We start from the raw sequence: 22,198 nt of genomic DNA on the forward strand, positions 1-22,198 counted from the left end.
TTGTTATGAAGATTACTGTAAAATTTGAGACAAAGTTCTGAGTTTGAAAAATTATACTGAATATTGTTCCATTGATTTGATGTTAACGCCAAGGCGTTTCTAAATAATGTACTGAAATTAAGAAGTCAAACGTGAAGTATCTTTTCAAAAATGTGTTTTGTTCTGACCGCTTTGGTATGTTAATTTGAAAACGTGGTCCAATGCGACAATTTTGTTAACTAGATGTTGTTTACCCCCTGATAATAAAAAAGCCTAAATTGAAATGCCTCCAAACTAATTTTCCGTTATATACGGTTGACATACCCGTGCACATTAAATAAAATTTTTTCTAACCTTTCATGCCGCAAATTGATAATAAAAAAGCCTAAATTGAAATGCCTCCAAACTAATTTTCCGTTATATACGGTTGACATACCCGTGCACATTAAATAAAATTTTTTCTAACCTTTCATGCCGCAAATTCCGAATTTCGGTTAGAAAATGTGCAGAATATATTCAAAATACTCTAAATTTTCAAAATATCTCTTCTAATAAACGTGGATTGAAGTGGACATTTTTTAAATTAAACTTTTATATCCTCTGAGACAATATAGATTTGTTCTTCCGTACCGTTATATGGGGATATACGAAAATGTGGATTTTTATGGCCATTTTGAATGCCGAAAATTTAACGGAAGCTAGAACCTTGCATTGTAAATGTGCGTGATTGTTGTTGTGAAGGGGTGAGATAAAATTTAGTGTCTGGAAATTCGTACTGGAAGGGAATGCTGTGTTAGTGAAGGGTTAAAGCCAAATCTGAAATTTGCAATATGATCCGTAGTTTTGAAAACTCGAAATAAAAAATATGGTAGTTGTGTAGGGATGCGATACGGCAGTTTTTTAGTAAATTCTGACTACAATCGAAAAAATATTCCTGTATTAAAAAAAATGTATATATATTTTGTTCCCTTTCCGTATACGAAGTAGCGGGCATTTGCTAGTCTTATATATAAAAGGCAATGTGTGTATGTTAGTATGTTTTTATGTTCCGTATAGACTCAAAAACTGCTTAACCGATTTCCTTGAAAGTTTCAGAGAATGTACAGGGAACACCGGTGATGAAAATAGGCTATATATTTTTTTGCATTTCGGAGGGGGCGGGGTTCCTCCCCTATGCCCTATTTTTTAAAAACGCTATTTTAACAAAATTGACGAACGTATCGGGGAGAAAATTAATTTGCGAGACAAGTGTTATTGTGTCTCCGACCCTAGGTACTGATTTGGGCCAGAAGACCCGACCACGCCCACTGGCAGTATCCGTGGTGAAAATAGGGTATATTTTCTGCTGAATTTCGGAGGGGACGGGGTACCTCCCCCATGCCCTATTTTTTTAAGAACTCTATTTTAACAAAACTGACGAACGTATCGGTGAGTACTGGTTTGGGGCCCAAAGACCCGACCACACCCACTTTTTTAAATAACTTATATATCAAAAACTGCTTAACCGATTTTCCTGAAAATTTCAGATAATCTTCTGGGAGGACCCCTGGTGAAAATAGGGTATATATTTTAGGGTACTGGTTTGGGGCCCAAAGACGCGAACACGCCCACTTTTTTAAATAGCTTATATATCAAAAACTGCTTAACCGATTTTCTTGAAAATTTCAGATAATCTACCGGGAGGACCCGTGGTGAAAATAGGGTATATATTTTGTTAAATTTCGGAGGGGGCGGGGTACCTCCCCCATGCCCTACTTTTTTAAGAACTCTAGTTTAACAAAACTGACGAACGCATCGGTGAGAGAATTAATTTGCGAGACAATGGTTGTTGTGTCTCCGAACCTAGGTACTGGTTTGGGGCCCAAAGACCCGACCACGTCCACTTTTTTAAATAGGTTATATATCAAAAACTGCTTAACCGATTTTCCTGAAAATTTCTAATAATCTACTTGGAGGACCCGTGGTTAAAAAAAGATTATATATTTTTTTGTTGAATTACGGTGGGGCGCGGAACCTCCCCCATCTCCTATTTCTTTGAAAACGATATTTTAACAAAACTGACGAACGTATCGATGATAAAATTAATTTGCGAGACAATGGTTGTTGTGTCCCCGAACCTAGGTACTGGTTTGGGGCCCAAAGACCCGACCACGACCTCTTTTTTAATATGTTATATCTTTGAAACTACTGAGCCGATTTTCATAAAAATTTCAGAGAAAATCCGGGATAATCCTGGTAAAAATAGGCTGCATATATATCCCCTGATTAAAATAAGCTATATATTTTGTGGAATTTCGGCGGAGCGGCGTTTGAAAATTAATTCGATAGAAAATGGTGGTTGTGCCTCCGACCCGAGGCACTTATTTGTGGCCTTAAGACCCGACCACGCCCACATTTTTAAATATGTTGTATCTCCAAAACTACTGAACCGATTTCCGATTTCGATTCATAACGAAGCTTTGGTCTTTTTGGAAAGCAAATGTTTAAATTAGAAGGCAACATATCCATAGATATAGCTTCATCACTGGAAATTCATTTGAATGAAGGGCACACATGCAATGTTAAATAGAAGTTATCATCGGAAACGAATGTACGATGGCTCAAAAAATTCCCTAGAAGCTTTAGATCGATTCTTGAAGGATTTAAGAAGCAAATCACTTTTAGATTTCGGACAAACACTTCCAGTTATACTATTGCAGCAGATGAAATAAATGTATGCCTCAAGTCAGCAGTTTTTGGCGGTATGTTAAAATAGCATATCGACACCAACATTTCTGAAGATTTCTAATTAGCGATGCAAGAAAAATATAATTGATGATTTAATAAAAGGTAACATAAAACAAGGACCAGCAACGCGGACCGGGTCAGCTAGTCTTCTAATATATAAAAGACAATGTGTGTATGTTAGTATGTTTGTTTCTTTGTATGTTCCGTATAGACTCAAAAACGGCTGAACCGATTTTCTTGAAAAAATTTAGAGAATGTACAGGAAACACCCGTGGTTAAAATAGGCTATATATTTTTTTGAATTTCGGAGGGGCGTGGTACCTCCACCATGCCCTACTTTTTACATATCCAAAACTACTAAACCGATTTTCCTGAAAATTTCAGGGAATGTACAGGGAGTACCAGTGTCGAAAATAGGCTATGAATTATTTTGAATTTCAGTGGGGGCGGGGTATCTACCCCATGTCCTATTTTTATATAAACCCTATTTTAACATGCCCACTTTTTAAATATGTTACATATGCAAAACTACTGAACCGATTTTCCTGAAAATTTCAGAGAATGTACAGGGAGGACCCGTGATTAAAATAGGCTTCAAAATTTGTTGAATTTCGAAGGGGCGGCGACCTCCTCTATGTCTGATTTAATAAAAAACGCTATTTGAACTAAACTGAAATTAACGATTGAATTAATTCTTCCGAACTATTACCCTCTGAATCACCGCGCTCCGAACCACCCAGCTGCGGACTTGCACCCTCCGAACCACCCCGCCCCGAACTTCCACCTGCCGATCTACCCCGTTCCGAACCACACTGCTTCGAACTTCCACCCTCCGAACCACACTGCTGCGGACTTCCCCCCTCCGATTCACCATGTTTAAAACTTCCACCTTCCGAACCACACCGCTCCGAACTTCCACCCTCCGTACTTCCATCCTCCGATCCGTGCTCCAAGCTTCCATCCTCCGATTCTGCCCGCTCCGAACTTCTACCCACCGAACCACCCTGCTCTGAACTTAAACCCATCGATTCACCCTATTTCAAAATTTTCACCCTCCGAACCACCCTGCTCCGAACATCCACCCTCCGATCCACCCCGCTCCGAACTTCTACCTTCCGAACAAGTCTGCTCCGAACCAACCTACTCCGAACTTCCCGCCTCCGATCCACCCTGCTCCGAACTTTCACCCTCCGAATCACCCCGCTCCGAACTTCCACCCTCCGAATCACCCTGCTCCACGAAGAACCTCCCCTATGCCGTATTTTTAAAACCGCTATTTTGGGAAAGTTAATTTGCGAGGCAATTGTCGTTGTGTCTCCGACCCTAGGGACTCATTTTGGGACCTTAAAACGCGACCACGCTCATTTTTTTTTTTTTGTTTAAATGTTATATCTCTGAAACTTCTGAGCCGATTTTCCTGCAAATTTCAGGGAATGTACCTCGATAATCCTGGTGAAAATAGGCTGCTTTTATGTCCTCTGGTGCCTGGTGAAAAAAAACTATATATCTTGTGGAATTTCGGCCAAGCGGGGTTTAAAAATTAATTCGATAGACTATGGTGGCCGACCAGGCCCACTTTTTTAAATATGTTATATCTTCAAAACTTCTAAACCGATTTCCATGTAATTTTCAGATGATGTACAGGGATGGCCCTTGGATTCCTAAAGGCTATAAATTATGTTAAATTTCGGAGGTGCGGGTTATACCCTGTGTCCTATTTTTTAAATGCGCTATATATGTGAAGTTTCAAACCATAAGACCCGACCACTCCCACTTTCTTAAATATGTTACAAATCAATGGAAATACCAGGTGTTATGCATAGCGAAGCTTTGGTCTTATTGGAAAGCAAGTATTTAAATTAGAAGGCAACATATCGATAGCTATAGCTTCAACAGGTATATAAGATATACATTATAAGAAGGTGGAGGGAGAACACAGCTGCCCTTAAGTTGCCACTGGACATTCATGTGAATGAAGGGCTCATATGCAATATTAAATATAAGTTATCACGTGGAACGATTTTACGATGGCACGTAGTAATTTAAGAAGCAATTCACCTTTAGATTTCAGACAAACACTACCAATTGTACTATTCCAGCAGATGAAATATAAATATATGAAAATATCGACACAAACAAATCTGAAGATTTTTCATTTTTAGTCACTTGCAGATCCCGACTAATTACCGATGCAAGAAAACTACAATTGCTGACTTAAGTTAACATAAAACTGTTTCAAGGGCCAGCAACGTGGACCCTGTCCGCTAATAATGATATAATGATGATTTGCTTCATGTTCATACTGAAGTGCGTGTCACTTTGTATTCCGGTTTCACAACGTATGGAAAGCCTCTGCGAAGAAAATGAACAATACCCCCGATGTAACGTATATTGAAGGTTTCACACTGTAATTTGGATTTTTATTATCACTGATTAGATAACAGTGAGGTAAACCTAACTGATTACTAAATTTTTAATACATTTGAGTTGTGGAATTTATTTTCGGAGTTGACTCCGGAGTTGCAGTCGGAGTCGTTGAAAAATATTGGACTGTAGTCGGAATCTGACCAAAAATGGCTCGGCTCCGAAGACCTGGTTATGATCGTAAAATATTTAGAGGTCGAAATGCGCTAAATAAGGAAACAATATTCAAATGTAACAGCCTACAACAATAACAGGTAATGTCAAATATTATTTTACAGTGCGCCGATATGTTTAGAATACATTTAAATTCGAGTTCTTTTAGTATTGGATGAGCATTATTTAATTTTGCCGTCCTGTGTAGCGTATGATTTTTTCCATCACGCATTAAATATGTCATACGCTCCAATGACCTACTTAACTGTATTTGAATAAATGGAATCCTTTAACTCACACAAGTACGGGTTTTTTAAAAAGCTAAATCATTTTTATGAATGCTTTTTACTAATCATTAAGTCAAATGTCAATTAGTTAGTCTGGGAGATTACGTATAAAATAAACACGTGCAAAGTATTAGCTTATTGACACTTATCGTCTGACTTATTAACATGCCTACCAATTAAAAGCGAAAAAAGTGGAATCAAATCCATCAATGCACACATTTACATAAGCGACATTTACATTTCATTATTAAAATGAAATTCATGGCCTATGTATGACGAAAAATAGACAGGATGCAAATTATGTAAAATACACAATTTCCCCTAAGAAATACTCTGAAACGAAATAAAGAGCCCAGCGAATATCAACAGGCCTAAAGCTTGGAGCTTGTTTTCAGTGAAAAATGTTCCTGTATGAAAACAAGTAATCTCCAGACCATTACAAATGTTTGCTACAAAAATACACAAACATAAATAAGCTCATTTGCAATTGCATTGTGAGTGGATTTGAGAGATAGAATGTTTGCAAAGTATCAATACGTAATGAGTGAATCAAAAAAAAAAAAAAAAAAAAAAAACAAGTAAAAAAGCATTAAGTTCGGCCGGGCCGAACTTTTCATACCCTCCACCATAATATATTCATTCCTGTCCCCAACTTTAAGTGAGTACGTTAAAATGTCAGATAATGTACATAAAATGCTTCATTCGGGAGGCCCTTTTTTATGGTGCCTATATCTAACTGTTGAAAATTTTTGGTGGGCTAGAAATTGGGAGGTACTGTTATATAGGGGTTATAATAAAACATGGGTCTATGTTGAGAGTTTTTGATGGGAGCCTTTAATGTCAAATAACTCCTAATTCGGTTAAAAAATTTAGCTAGAATCCTCAAAATATCGAAAATCGGTACATAACGTGGGAACTTCAAATGTCATTAACAGCTAGTTCGGAGGTATCTGGGCTATACGAAAATATGAATTTAAATGAACAATTTTTGTTGCAGAATTTTTGTTGACTTTTAAATTTCAAATTACAGAAAGTTCGTCCAAAAATAAAGCTAAGGTACGGAAAATCGGGAGGTTTGTTTTGGGGCTATACAAAAACATGGACCTACGTTCGGTTAAACATTTTAAGTAAAATCCTCAAAGTACCGAAAATCGGGAAGTATCGTTATATTGGGGATATGTTGAAAATTGTTGATGCAGATGCGTGGTGACCACTACAACCTTCAAATGTCAAATTACAGTTAGTTCTGTTAAAAATTGTAGCTAAAATGGCCAAATTACTGAAAATTGGGAGGTACCGTTACATGGGAGCTATATCCGAACATGGACCTATGTTGACAATTTTTGATGGAGAGGTGTTGTGACCACTAAGAACTTCAAATGTCAAATTACTGCTAGTTCGGTTTAATATTGTAGCTAAAATCATCAAATTACTGAAAATCGGGAGGTACCGTTATATGGGGGCTTTCTTGACAATTTTTGGTGGAGAGGTGTGGTGACCACTAAGAATTTCAAATGTCAAATGTTCAAATTACAGATAATTCGGTTAAAACTTGTTGGTAAAATTCTCAAAATACCTGAAATCGGGCGGTAACGTTATATGGGGGGCTATTCCAAAACATGGACCTATGTCCACTAGTTATATAAGTTTATTGACATTTAAGAGCCCTAAATGTCAATTAATAGCTAAATCGGTCTGAAAATGTAGATAAAAACGTCAAAATGTCGTAAATCGGGGGTACCGTTATATGGGGGCTATACCAACACGTGGACCTAGGTCCACAACTTTTGTTATATAAATTTAGTTACACTTAAGAACCCTAAATGTCAAATTATAGCTATATAATAATATATAATAATAATTGTTCCACAACATCCCATAGGGACAAGGGAGACTTCTCTCATATCAATGAGTGCATCCCGATTCATATTAGCTCAATGATATGGGACCTACAGTTTATCGCCGAGTCCGAACGGCGTGTCTAAGACACCACTTTTGTAGAGAAGTTTTACATGGCTGAAATACTCAGGAAATGTCGCCAACATTACTGAGGGGTATTTTGCCACCGTTGAAAAGTGTTTTGATGTTGCCTGGCCGGGGAATCGAACCCACGACCTTATGTATGCAAGGCGGGTGTGCATACCATTGCACCACGGTGGCACCCAAATTATAGCTATATCGGTCTGAAAATGTAGCTACAAACGTCAAAATATCGCAAATCGGGGGGTACCGTTATATGGGGGCTATACCAAAACTTGGACCTATGTCCACAACTTTTGTTATATAAGTTTATTGACATTTAAGAACCCTAAATGTCAAATTATAGCTACATCGGTCTGAAAATGTAGCTAAAAACGTCAAAATACCGCAAATCGGGGGTACCGTTATTTGGGGGCTATACCAACACGTGGACCTAGGTCCACAACTTTTGTTATATAAATTTAGTTACACTTAAGAACCCTAAATGTCAAATTATAGCTACATCGGTTTGATAATGTAGCTAAAAACGTCAAAATACGGTATATCGGGAGGTACCGCTATATGGGGGCTATACCAAACCGTGGACTTATGTCCACAACTTTTGTCATATATGTTTATTGATACTTAAGAACCCTAAATGTCAAATTATAGCCAAATCGGTCTGAAAATGTAGCTAAAAACGTCAAAATACCGCAAATCGGGGGGTACCGTTATATGGGGGCTATACCAAAACGTGGACCTATGTCCACAACTTTTATTATATAAGTTTATTAACACTTAAGAACCCTAAATGTCAAATTATAGCTACATCGGTCTGATAATGTAGCTAAAAACGTCAAAATACCGTATATCGGGAGGTACCGTTATATGGGGGGCTATTCCAAAACATGGACCTATGTCCACTAGTTATATAAGTTTATTGACATTTAAGAGCCCTAAATGTCAATTAATAGCTAAATCGGTCTGAAAATGTAGATAAAAACGTCAAAATGTCGTAAATCGGGGGTACCGTTATATGGGGGCTATACCAACACGTGGACCTAGGTCCACAAGTTTTGTTATATAAATTTAGTTACACTTAAAAACCCTAAATGTCAAATTATAGCTAAATCGGTCTAAAAATGTTGCTAAAAACGTCAAAACACCGCAAATCGGGGGGTACCGTTATATGGGGGCTATACCACAACGTGGATCTATGTCCACAAGTTTTGTTATATATGTTTATTGACACATAAGAACCCTAAATGTCAAATTATAGCCAAATCGGTCTGAAAATGTAGCTAAAAACGTCAAAATACCGCAAATCGGGGGGTACCGTTATATGGGGGCTATACCAAAACGTGGACCTATGTCCACAACTTTTATTATATAAGTTTATTAACACTTAAGAACCCTAAATGTCAAATTATAGCTACATCGGTCTGATAATGTAGCTAAAAACGTCAAAATACCGTATATCTGGGGGTACCGTTATATGGGGGCTATACCAAAACGTGGACCTATGTCCACAACTTTTGTTATATAAGTTTATTGATACTTAAGAACCCTAAATGTTAAATTATAGCTAAATCGGTCTAAAAATGTAGCTAAAAACGTCAAAATACCGCAAATCGGGGGGTACCGTTATATGGGGGCTATACCAAAACGTGGACCTATGTCCACAAGTTTTGTTATATATGTTTATTGATACTTAAGAACCCTAAATGTCAAATTATAGCCAAATCGGTCTGAAAATGTAGCTAAAAACGTCAAAATACCGTAAATCGGGGGGTACCGTTATATGGGGGCTATACCAAAACGTGGACCGATATAGCCCATCATCGAACTTGACCTGCCTGCAGACAAAAGACGCATTTTCCCAAAATTTCAGCGTCCTATCTCCATTTTTGTGGATGCTAGAGTGATTACCACAGACGGACGGACGGACGGACGGACGGACGTGCTCAGATCGACTTAGAATTTTACCCTGAGCAAGAATATATATACTTTATAGGGTCGCAAATGAGTATTTCAATGCGTTACAAACGGAAAAACAAACTTAATATACCCTCCATACTATGGTGGAGGGTATAAAAAATTAAGTTTCAGTGTTTTATTTATAAATGCACTTAAAACTAGAAAATAATTTGTGGCTTAGGCTCAATAAGTATATTCTTTCTCGTGATGGAATCCATCAAATAAAACTCTTGTATTTAAATTAAACGGCAAAATTAAACGGCGAAATGTATTTTGGCAGCAAAAAAAGGCATCAGTTGGTCTTACAGGATCACCTTGTTTTTGCAACGTGGCATAAAACCTTCCTGCCATGGATGGCATAGATTTGTCGGTTTAAGTCGACGTTTTCATATAGCTACCATAAAACAGTAAATACCGGTTAACTTCAGTTTTTGTTCAAGTCAACGTCAACATAGATTTGTAAGTGTATGATTCATTTGGTTCATTCAGTGTTACCCAGGATCCACCACGAGATGACGAACTACAGTTGCATTCCAAACATATTGAATGAATGCCTTCCGATAACTTGATGCAGGCAGACAAAAAGCAAAAAAGTAAACATTCAGTATAGAAAAGATTTATAAAGCAGAAATACTCCGAAAAAATTTTAGGTTGAATAACAAAGTTCAAGTAATCTCACAATCTATCTATTTTCCATTAAAGATATTAGTCGGAATCAGTTATTATATATACATGTGTATATCATTTAGACTTACGTTTATAATTTGTTGTCACTTCAAATACTGAATTCAAATGAATGTGCAATGTTTGACACCAAAAACCATTTTTGTTATGCGTACAAAATTGCATGAGATTTAGCTATGGCGTAGAAGTTTAATTTCAGTTCTTAAAATTGTGCGTATGTAACACAAAAACACTATCCTCCTGAATAAATCATAATCCTGATAACCTATCAACAAAATAACTGTCTACCATATATGAATTGACAAATTATATAAAATATGGATGGAATTTTGCGAGCTTGAACAGTTTGTATTTATCCCTATTGAATACCGGTGGTATTCACATCTGTTTGTTAAACATTTACACATTTTTATACCCTCCACCATAGTATGGAGGGTATATTAAGTTTGTTTTTCCGTTTGTAACGCATTGAAATACTCATTTGCGACCCTATAAAGTATATATATTCTTGCTCAGGGTAAAATTCTAAGTCGATCTGAGCACGTCCGTCCGTCCGTCCGTCCGTCCGTCCGTCCGTCCGTCCGTCCGTCCGTCTGTGGTAATCACTCTAGCATCCACAAAAATGGAGATAGGACGCTGAAATTTTGGGAAAATGCGTCTTTTGTCTGCAGGCAGGTCAAGTTCGATGATGGGCTATATCGGTCCACGTTTTGGTATAGCCCCCATATAACGGTACCCCCCGATTTACGGTATTTTGACGTTTTTAGCTACATTTTCAGACCGATTTGGCTATAATTTGACATTTAGGGTTCTTAAGTATCAATAAACATATATAACAAAACTTGTGGACATAGGTCCACGTTTTGGTATAGCCCCCATATAACGGTACCCCCCGATTTGCGGTATTTTGACGTTTTTAGCTACATTTTTAGACCGATTTAGCTATAATTTAACATTTAGGGTTCTTAAGTATCAATAAACTTATATAACAAAAGTTGTGGACATAGGTCCACGTTTTGGTATAGCCCCCATATAACGGTACCCCCAGATATACGGTATTTTGACGTTTTTAGCTACATTATCAGACCGATGTAGCTATAATTTGACATTTAGGGTTCTTAAGTGTTAATAAACTTATATAATAAAAGTTGTGGACATAGGTCCACGTTTTGGTATAGCCCCCATATAACGGTACCCCCCGATTTGCGGTATTTTGACGTTTTTAGCTACATTTTCAGACCGATTTGGCTATAATTTGACATTTAGGGTTCTTATGTGTCAATAAACATATATAACAAAACTTGTGGACATAGATCCACGTTGTGGTATAGCCCCCATATAACGGTACCCCCCGATTTGCGGTGTTTTGACGTTTTTAGCAACATTTTTAGACCGATTTAGCTATAATTTGACATTTAGGGTTCTTAAGTGTAACTAAATTTATATAACAAAAGTTGTGGACCTAGGTCCACGTGTTGGTATAGCCCCCATATAACGGTACCCCCGATTTACGACATTTTGACGTTTTTATCTACATTTTCAGACCGATTTAGCTATTAATTGACATTTAGGGCTCTTAAATGTCAATAAACTTATATAACTAGTGGACATAGGTCCATGTTTTGGAATAGCCCCCCATATAACGGTACCTCCCGATATACGGTATTTTGACGTTTTTAGCTACATTATCAGACCGATGTAGCTATAATTTGACATTTAGGGTTCTTAAGTGTTAATAAACTTATATAATAAAAGTTGTGGACATAGGTCCACGTTTTGGTATAGCCCCCATATAACGGTACCCCCCGATTTGCGGTATTTTGACGTTTTTAGCTACATTTTCAGACCGATTTGGCTATAATTTGACATTTAGGGTTCTTAAGTATCAATAAACATATATGACAAAAGTTGTGGACATAAGTCCACGGTTTGGTATAGCCCCCATATAGCGGTACCTCCCGATATACGGTATTTTGACGTTTTTAGCTACATTATCAAACCGATGTAGCTATAATTTGACATTTAGGGTTCTTAAGTGTTAATAAACTTATATAATAAAAGTTGTGGACATAGGTCCACGTTTTGGTATAGCCCCCATATAACGGTACCCCCGATTTGCGGTATTTTGACGTTTTTAGCTACATTTTCAGACCGATGTAGCTATAATTTGACATTTAGGGTTCTTAAATGTCAATAAACTTATATAACAAAAGTTGTGGACATAGGTCCAAGTTTTGGTATAGCCCCCATATAACGGTACCCCCCGATTTGCGATATTTTGACGTTTGTAGCTACATTTTCAGACCGATATAGCTATAATTTGGGTGCCACCGTGGTGCAATGGTATGCACACCCGCCTTGCATACATAAGGTCGTGGGTTCGATTCCCCGGCCAGGCAACATCAAAACACTTTTCAACGGTGGCAAAATACCCCTCAGTAATGTTGGCGACATTTCCTGAGTATTTCAGCCATGTAAAACTTCTCTACAAAAGTGGTGTCTTAGACACGCCGTTCGGACTCGGCGATAAACTGTAGGTCCCATATCATTGAGCTAATATGAATCGGGATGCACTCATTGATATGAGAGAAGTCTCCCTTGTCCCTATGGGATGTTGTGGAACAATTATTATTATATATTATTATATAGCTATAATTTGACATTTAGGGTTCTTAAGTGTAACTAAATTTATATAACAAAAGTTGTGGACCTAGGTCCACGTGTTGGTATAGCCCCCATATAACGGTACCCCCGATTTACGACATTTTGACGTTTTTATCTACATTTTCAGACCGATTTAGCTATTAATTGACATTTAGGGCTCTTAAATGTCAATAAACTTATATAACTAGTGGACATAGGTCCATGTTTTGGAATAGCCCCCCATATAACGTTACCGCCCGATTTCAGGTATTTTGAGAATTTTACCAACAAGTTTTAACCGAATTATCTGTAATTTGAACATTTGACATTTGAAATTCTTAGTGGTCACCACACCTCTCCACCAAAAATTGTCAAGAAAGCCCCCATATAACGGTACCTCCCGATTTTCAGTAATTTGATGATTTTAGCTACAATATTAAACCGAACTAGCAGTAATTTGACATTTGAAGTTCTTAGTGGTCACAACACCTCTCCATCAAAAATTGTCAACATAGGTCCATGTTCGGATATAGCTCCCATGTAACGGTACCTCCCAATTTTCAGTAATTTGGCCATTTTAGCTACAATTTTTAACAGAACTAACTGTAATTTGACATTTGAAGGTTGTAGTGGTCACCACGCATCTGCATCAACAATTTTCAACATATCCCCAATATAACGATACTTCCCGATTTTCGGTACTTTGAGGATTTTACTTAAAATGTTTAACCGAACGTAGGTCCATGTTTTTGTATAGCCCCAAAACAAACCTCCCGATTTTCCGTACCTTAGCTTTATTTTTGGACGAACTTTCTGTAATTTGAAATTTAAAAGTCAACAAAAATTCTGCAACAAAAATTGTTCATTTAAATTCATATTTTCGTATAGCCCAGATACCTCCGAACTAGCTGTTAATGACATTTGAAGTTCCCACGTTATGTACCGATTTTCGATATTTTGAGGATTCTAGCTAAATTTTTTAACCGAATTAGGAGTTATTTGACATTAAAGGCTCCCATCAAAAACTCTCAACATAGACCCATGTTTTATTATAACCCCTATATAACAGTACCTCCCAATTTCTAGCCCACCAAAAATTTTCAACAGTTAGATATAGGCACCATAAAAAAGGGCCTCCCGAATGAAGCATTTTATGTACATTATCTGACATTTTAACGTACTCACTTAAAGTTGGGGACAGGAATGAATATTTTATGGTGGAGGGTATGAAAAGTTCGGCCCGGCCGAACTTAATGCTTTTTTACTTGTTTTTTAATTACACTGTGTGTAATTTTAAGTCATATTTTATTAACCATATTCTGACTCCACAGCGTGATAGAACACCAAAAATGAGAAGACACGTTTCTCGCCGTTTTTCCCTATCTCATCATCTTTCGCGGTTATAGGCCTCCAAAGGTTTGAGGCTTTGATGTAAAAAGGGTCATTTAGTCAGGACTATATCTTCCAAACTGTTAGGAAATTTGAATTTATATCAGAGGCAAAGTTGTAGATCTTGTCTCAAAGAACAAAAATTGTGAACAATTCAAAATCGCCATCGTCAAATTTCTTTTAAAATTTTTCTCCAGTTTTGTTATACAGCTTTCAAACCGATCAAATTTGAAGCAGACAACCAACTACAAAAATGTACCTCAGATCTCAATAAACATCTTTCTAGAATATACGAACTCTGTAGAGACGGATCTTAATGGTCAAAATAGCAAAACAATTGCGATTTTTATGCTCTTTTCTAGGATTCTGCTCCATAGATATTAAACCGTTCAAAATTCAAGAAAACAATCAACCACAAATGTGTAGCAAAGGCTTCAATAAACAACTTTCTGGAATATGCGAAATGTCAATGAACGGTTCTTAATGGTAAAAATAGCAAAAATCTTTTGAAAATATCAAATTTTTTATTAAGGATACAGTCAACTACAAAAATGTACCCTAGATTTCAACAAACAAGTTTCTAGAACAAATGAAGATTCTAGCTCAATATTCGAGCTTGAAGATTCGTTCTTTCCTGTTCAGGTCCGTAAATAACAAACTTTTCAAATGTCCTTGAGTTTTTAACAGTTTGTTATTTCCAAACCTGAGCACAGGGAATGTTAAAAAATTTAATTGTTCGTGAATTTCACCCATAAGAATCAATCCTAGAATCTTGATATGTTCTAAAAAGTTGTTTATTGAAATCTTAGGTACATTTTTGTGGTTGACGGTATCCTTAATTTTTGGGCGGTTGCGTATCTTTGGACCAGAGTCGGAGAAAAAACTATAAAAATTGAATATTTTCAAACTATTTTTGCTATTTTTACCATTAAGAACCGTTCATAGACATTTCGCATATTCCAAAAAGTTGTTTATTGATGCCTTTGCTGCGCTATTATGGTTGATTGTTTTCTTGAATTTTGAACGGCTTAATATCTATGGAGCAGAATCCTAGAAAAGATGATAAAAATCGCAATTGTTTTGCTATTTTGACCATTAAGATCCGTTTCTACAGGGTTCGTATATTCTAGAAAGATGCTTATTGAGATCTGAGGTACAGTTTTGTAGTAGGTTGTTTGATCCGTTTGAAAGCTGTATAACAAAACTTGAGAAAAAATTTTAAAAGAAATTTGACCATGGCGATTTGGCCTTGCAGATGAAGCTTGATGGATTATATGTGTTCACAATTTTTGTTCTTTAAGACAAGATCTACAACTTTACCTCCGAGATAAATTCAAATTTCTTAACGTTTTGGAAGATATAGTCCTGACTACATGACCCTTTCTACATCAAAGCCTCAAACTTTTGGAGGCCTATAACCGCGAAAGTTGATGAGATAGGGAAAAACGGCGAGACACGTGTCTTCTCATTTTTGGTGTTCTATCACACTGCGGTGTCAGAATATGGTTAATAATTTTCGTGTTGCACAGTGTTATTTTTTATTTTTAACTTTTTAGTAAATAATTTTTTTTTTGACCACTGAGAACAAAATTATAGCCAATTACTAACTCAATGGAATGGCATTTTCAACAATTCTTTGGCATGGCATCTTAACTAATTCCGTACAATAGCATTTTCGCTAATCTTTGGCATGTCATTTTCACCAAACCTGTGGCATGCATTTTTCACGTCTTGTTCGGAAAATGCTGTATTGAAATATGATTTTCATGGTTTTTTTATTTATTCAAAGCAATTTATGAAGTAACTATAATTTAATTATCATCAAAATTATAATTGCAGTTTGTTGTTGTAACAGTAGTTTATATGTTCATTTTTCTGCTTAATGAATGTGGCTACATATTGAAGTTTGTTAGTAGATTTGATGCTGAGCAGATGTTTTGTGTCATGAAACCTTGCCCTATAGAAATTTAGACGGCAGCACCATCCCGAGCATCGGCTTTGTCCTGACAGCTGACGCTCCTCCGCTGAGATAAATGGTGGATATTCTCCGAGGAACCTGACACCAAGATCGTACAATCATCCGCACACGTTATAGGTTAGGCAGTTCCTGGAATATCACCTCGGACAACTCCAAGTTTAACTCTGCGGGTCTCGGACAGCTTGATCCTAAATTCTACGCACGACAGGCGTCCAAACATATAATTAATTATACAACGTTTCAAATTTGGCCGGAGCGTAGTCTGCTCGATGAACTCAAACAGCGTGGAGTGCTTGACAGTCTCAAAGGGTTGCTATCACTGTTCTATCGCACGGCTTACTTTGATTGAGTCCTCGACTAATATGTGTGGAGATGGCGTGTAGCGCAGTTGTTGTGCTGCTGGCGGATCCCATGTTATTGATCGGCAACTAGACAGTTATTTCTGATGCTGGGGAGGACTAAACCCCCACGGGTCTTTGTTACGGGCGACTAAAGCGAAATTGGTCTGCACGATTCACCTTTGCTTGGCTTCAGTAGCTGGTATATTTTCCAGGCTTCGGGAAGGGCTAGCGACTGGTTGAGAACTTTATTCAGATACTTGACAATCGGCCGTCCAGCTGTTGCAGTTTAAGCACCGCCACTAATGGCAACATAGGTTAATTCCTCCGCAACTGATTGATTGATTCATCTTACAAAAGGTTTTTCAGTTAACATTTGTCAATAGATGAAGTTAAGCTCTGTTGTTACGATATCATAGCAACATTCTGTTAACTATTTCGGGCGTTTTTAACCGCCAAGTTCATATTCAATGAACTGGAAACTGCTATGGAATACAATCCTGAGTCCAACTTTCCTACAATTTGTATAAGCTTAATTGCGTTTTAATAGTGTTTTTATCTTTAACATACCCCTGTTGTTGGTAAAATGTCTATATACTTTGTTTCATGAACATTTGTGCATTATGCATCTTTTCCAGTCTTTACAGTTTTATGTCTTTGAGGTTCTGGGTTCTGTAGAGCAGGGTTTTGTAGAGCAGGCAAGGAAACTTTTATAATACCAAGGAGTGCAGTCCGACTCCATTTTCAACCCAATGATTGGGACTTCCTAGCGTAATGAATCTTACATAGCTTTAATCTTAGATTAGTAAAAGAAAATATATGTACATGTGTATAAATAAAAACTCAAAATTCATCTCTATTGGATCGATGGAAGGGGTTCAAATGCTGATAAAAAGATCGGATCTTTCATGACTTCCTCTGAATGGGTTCAAATGCTGATGAAAAGATCGGATCTTTCACGACTTCATTTATATTTATTCTCGTTGGAGTTGAGCCGAATGATCGACGTTTTTTGCATATGCAAACTTTTACTTTACTAACTTCCCCACTTCGTTTTTGTGGGAAAATTTAAAAACGGAAATAAGATCGATAAACATTTGATCCCCAAAAATTTTTGTGCACACGTACACTGCCGCTCACTTGAATAGAACCCCCCAGCAAAATTTTTTCAACCTCCATTTTTTTCCGAATTATACAAGTTATGAAGTTTTTAAGTTTTATTATATTTTGCTTCATGAGTTTGGAGTAAACTTAGTCATTCATTTGCATTCAAATACAATTTGTATAAGAATTATACAAGGAAAACAAAATAAAGTCAAAAATTAAAGTAAAAAATTTGGCTCATTTGAATAGAACCCCCCATTAAAACTTGGGAATACAAAAAGATTGTATTAGAATATCGATGCATATTCACTCTATATTGAAAACGAAGTACTTTCAGTAATATTCAGTAAAAGTATATCACTCCTGATTAAGGATACACCCGTATAACCTGCTTTGGCAAGGATTCTTTAAATAATCAGATTTAATACCTAACAAAGCTTGCTTTTTTCTTTCAACAAGTTTATTTTTGGAAGCGTACTATCTCCTTCAGTCGTATATTTTACGCATAAGTCATTCCCATACATTTTAGAGAATATTTACCACTGTAGAATATGGCGGCCCCAGAAGGATATCCGCATTTCTTTTAAAATGTTAAGTTTTGATGACTCGAAGTGTACAAAAGTTTATAAAATCGTGATGAAATTTCCACTCGGAATATGCGAAAATGCTTCTCACTATTGGAAATGCCTGTTTTAGAACTCCTTTGTAAATTGTCGTGCGCATTTTGGGTGAAAGAAATTGACGCCCAAGTCCTTCATAAATAGTAAGGACTCTCCTCATTAAGTAAACAATTGCATAACTATATAAATATTTTTTTCGCGTCTATTGATTGGAAGACCATCTTCTAAATTTTTTCTGTAGCGATGAATGTGCTTTTATGGTGCTGGAATGCATTACTAATTATTAAGGACATGGGCGTCAATTTTCTTCAACCTAAAAGACCACGACAACTTATAAAGGAGTTCTGAAACAGACATATCCAGTAGTGAGTAACATTTTTGGATATCCCGAGTGGGAATTTCATCACGATTTTATAAACTTTTTTACACTTCGAGTCATCGAAACTTAAATATTTGAAAGGTAATGCGGATATCCTGGAGGGTTCGCCATATTCTACAGTGGCAAATATTCTCAAAAAGTATGGGAATGACTTATGCGTAAAATATACGACTAAAATAGACAGTACACTTCCAAAAATAAACTTGTTGAAAGAAAAAAACAAGCTTTGTTAGGCATTAAACCTGATTATTTAAAGAATCCTTGCCAGAGCAGGTTATACGGGTGTATCCTTAATCAGGAGTGATATACTTTTACTGAATATTACTGAAAGTACTTCGTTTTCAATATAGAGTGAATATGCATCGATATTCTAATACAATTTGTTTGTATTCCCAAATTTTAAAGGGGGGTTCTATTCAAATGAGCCAAATTTTTTACTTCAATTTTTGACTTTATTTTGTTTTCCTTGTATAATTCGCATTTAAATTGTATTTGAATGCAAATGAATGACTAAGTTTACTCCAAATACATGAAGCAAAATATAATAAAACTCAAAAACGTAATATCTTCTATAATTCGGAAAAAATGGAGGTTGAAAAAAAGTTTGCAGGGGGGTTCTATTCAAGTGAGCGGCAGTGTAGCTCTCCACCAAATGTCGGTTTTTTCGAAAATTTTTGCTATTATCTATTTTGACAGCGCTAACTCTTACATGTGTGTAATTAGTCAATCTGGGTCTCGGTAAACAGTAAAATTGTTTTAGCTACATTTAGGCACGTCAGAAGTCATAGAGAAAGTACGTGTATTTGATTTAATGTATCAAACAAAAATATTAGTCATTAGCAAAAGTATGTATGTATCGTATGCATTAATATGGACACACATAACTTTTTTTATACATACAGCTTCTTTGCGCTTGTAAATTTTTGTGTGCGTAAAACTAATTAGCAAGAAATGTGCGTTTTATGATGTACGTTGTATGCAGTTCTGTGCATATGTACTCGTATGTATGTGAACTATTGTATTGTATTTGGTTTGTATTCTGAATGACTTCATCTCTCCAGAGAAGAGGCATACTTTTACAATACAATAAAAATGTTTTTTTTTCATTCTACCCAAAAACTCTAAATAATGAGAAAGTTGTGTTGTTTACTTACATCATTCACTTACTTCTCTTATGTATGTATGTTCCACATTGCACATTTTTGCAGTATATTATGATGTTCGCCATAGCGACAGTTCTAATTTAGTCTGAATGCGGTAAATATAGCAATGCACATATGGATAGAGTCCTCATTAATTAATTGGCATTAAAAATGTTGAAGTTACAAGTGCTGAAGTTTAACATCATGAACGCACATACGAAGTTTTTAAAATTCCCAATTGCTATGATGTTATATGGTTTTACAGGTAAATAAATAATACATAAGCAAAGGGTATACTCGAAACGAGTCCGATTGTCTGATACCCTACACCACTTTCCATCTGGATAAGCTTTTCACTGATTACATATCTTTTAGGAAAGAAGTACTATTTTTATTTTTTGAAATTTTGCCTGTTAGGGCGAAGATCATTTTTATACCCTCAGCATTTACGCTAACGAGGCAAAATGTGCCTCATCGAAATAATGGTTTTAGACTTCAAGTATGTTTGGAAGAAATCCGTTTCAGACAATTTGGAATTGATTTAGCCATGTCCGTCCATATGTCTGTCAGGCTGGTTGAAATGAGCGCACGATAACCGTCAAACGGATCCACCGATTCGGTCCAAAATTTGGCTTTCGTAATATTTTATTTAAACTGAATTAAAGTTCGAAAATGAGTTATATCGGTCCACTCCTTCCGGTACCTCCCCCACAAAAGTTCGAAAATGTTCGGAAAAATTGTGCGCACGATAACTCTTGAAGGGAGGAACAGATTTGGTCCATACTTTTGCACATCGTAAAATTTCTACCGTACTTAGATGAGGTTCCAATATGGACTCAATAAATCCACTCCTTCGGGTACCACCCACACAAAATTTCAGAACAGTGAAGTTTAGGACCTCCTCTTGAATCGCTTTGGTCTAGCAATTTGTATTCACTACCTCCCATACGACGGTACACGTTTCATCAGTTGCAAGTCCATAGTTCCTGAGAAAATAGCCTGAAAGGTGCAAAAAAACTCCCATGACACCGTGTGTAGTGGTTGGAGCGCAAGATATATAGAACAGGTTCGAATATGGACTCATTAGGTTCACTCCTTCGGATACCTCCCACATAAAATTACGGATAAGTTCATTTTAAGACCTGCTCTCGAATCATTTTGATTTTTTTGAATCAACTTGCATTCGCTGCCTCCATTACGACGGTAAAAGTTTTTCAGGGGCAAGTCCATACGTCTTGAGAAAACAGGACAAAAAGTGTAAAAACCCCCTATGGCACCATATGTAGTGGTTGGAGAGCACGATAACTCTCGAACTGATCAACCGGTCCACAAAATTGCGGTACTTCCCCCAATATATAAAAAAATTTCACCAAACGTGGCACGATATCTCTTGAACGGGGCAACACATCGGGTCCAAACATTTGATCTCCTAATATTTTGTCCAGATTTAGTTTAACTTCATAACAAGTGAGCCAAGGCTATAGTCGGGTCGGGGCCGACTATGTAATACCCTACACCACTACCCCCGTTCATAAGCTTTTGACTAATAAAATTCAAAATATTAAAATTGGAATAGCTTAGCGCCTTTGCTCTGAATATCTTCATTAACACAGGTCAATTTTTTTGAAACGCATTTAAGTGCATCGACTGTACCACCCAAATAAAAAATGGAAAAGTGGGATGTATGCCAACCATCAATAGGCTTCTTTCTCTGTTAGACCCACATCAACCCCCAAAATTTCGTGAGGATCCGATCAAAATTTCGTAGTGTGATTGCACAAAAATGGAAAAAGGGATGCAATACCGACTATTGCGATATCTGTGTTGTTTGACTACCTATGGCAACCTACTTCACATCGTTGTAAAGGTGATATTTTCTACTTTCCTTGCCATGTTTTGCTTTCGATATACCTCCTACAGAAGGGAGATATTAACTTTGAAATAAAACGTTGGTCTTTTTTCCAAATATTTTTTTTCACATTCCGACCCCTGAATAATATCCGCCCATTATCAAAAATCAAAGGGTTTTTTCCTCTGTGGGTCCCCCAATAACACCCAAAATTTCGTGACGATCCAATTAAAATTGCGACCTGTAGCGTGATTTCCAAAAAAGTGGAAAAATGGATGTATTACCGACTATTGCGATATCTCCGTTATTTGGATACCTACGCCAACCTGGGGCCTAATTATGTTATTCGATATCGAGTTGTTTCGACCTGAGTACTCAAAGTTGGGATGACAACACTCGTTATCGAGTAAAATTATCGAATAATTGAGCATAAATTTGCGAGTAATTTCTCGAGGCCAAATTGCCTATCGTAAACAAATAAAATGAAAGATTTTTTATTGTCTTTTTGTTTAAAATGTAAAAATTGTTGTTTGTTGTCGTTTTATAGAAGAAAAACGATGTTAGTA

This window comes from Musca autumnalis, unplaced genomic scaffold (genome assembly GCF_047663935.1).
Source record: "Musca autumnalis isolate F117 unplaced genomic scaffold, ASM4766393v1 scaffold_3, whole genome shotgun sequence".
Lineage (NCBI taxonomy): Eukaryota > Metazoa > Arthropoda > Insecta > Diptera > Muscidae > Musca > Musca autumnalis.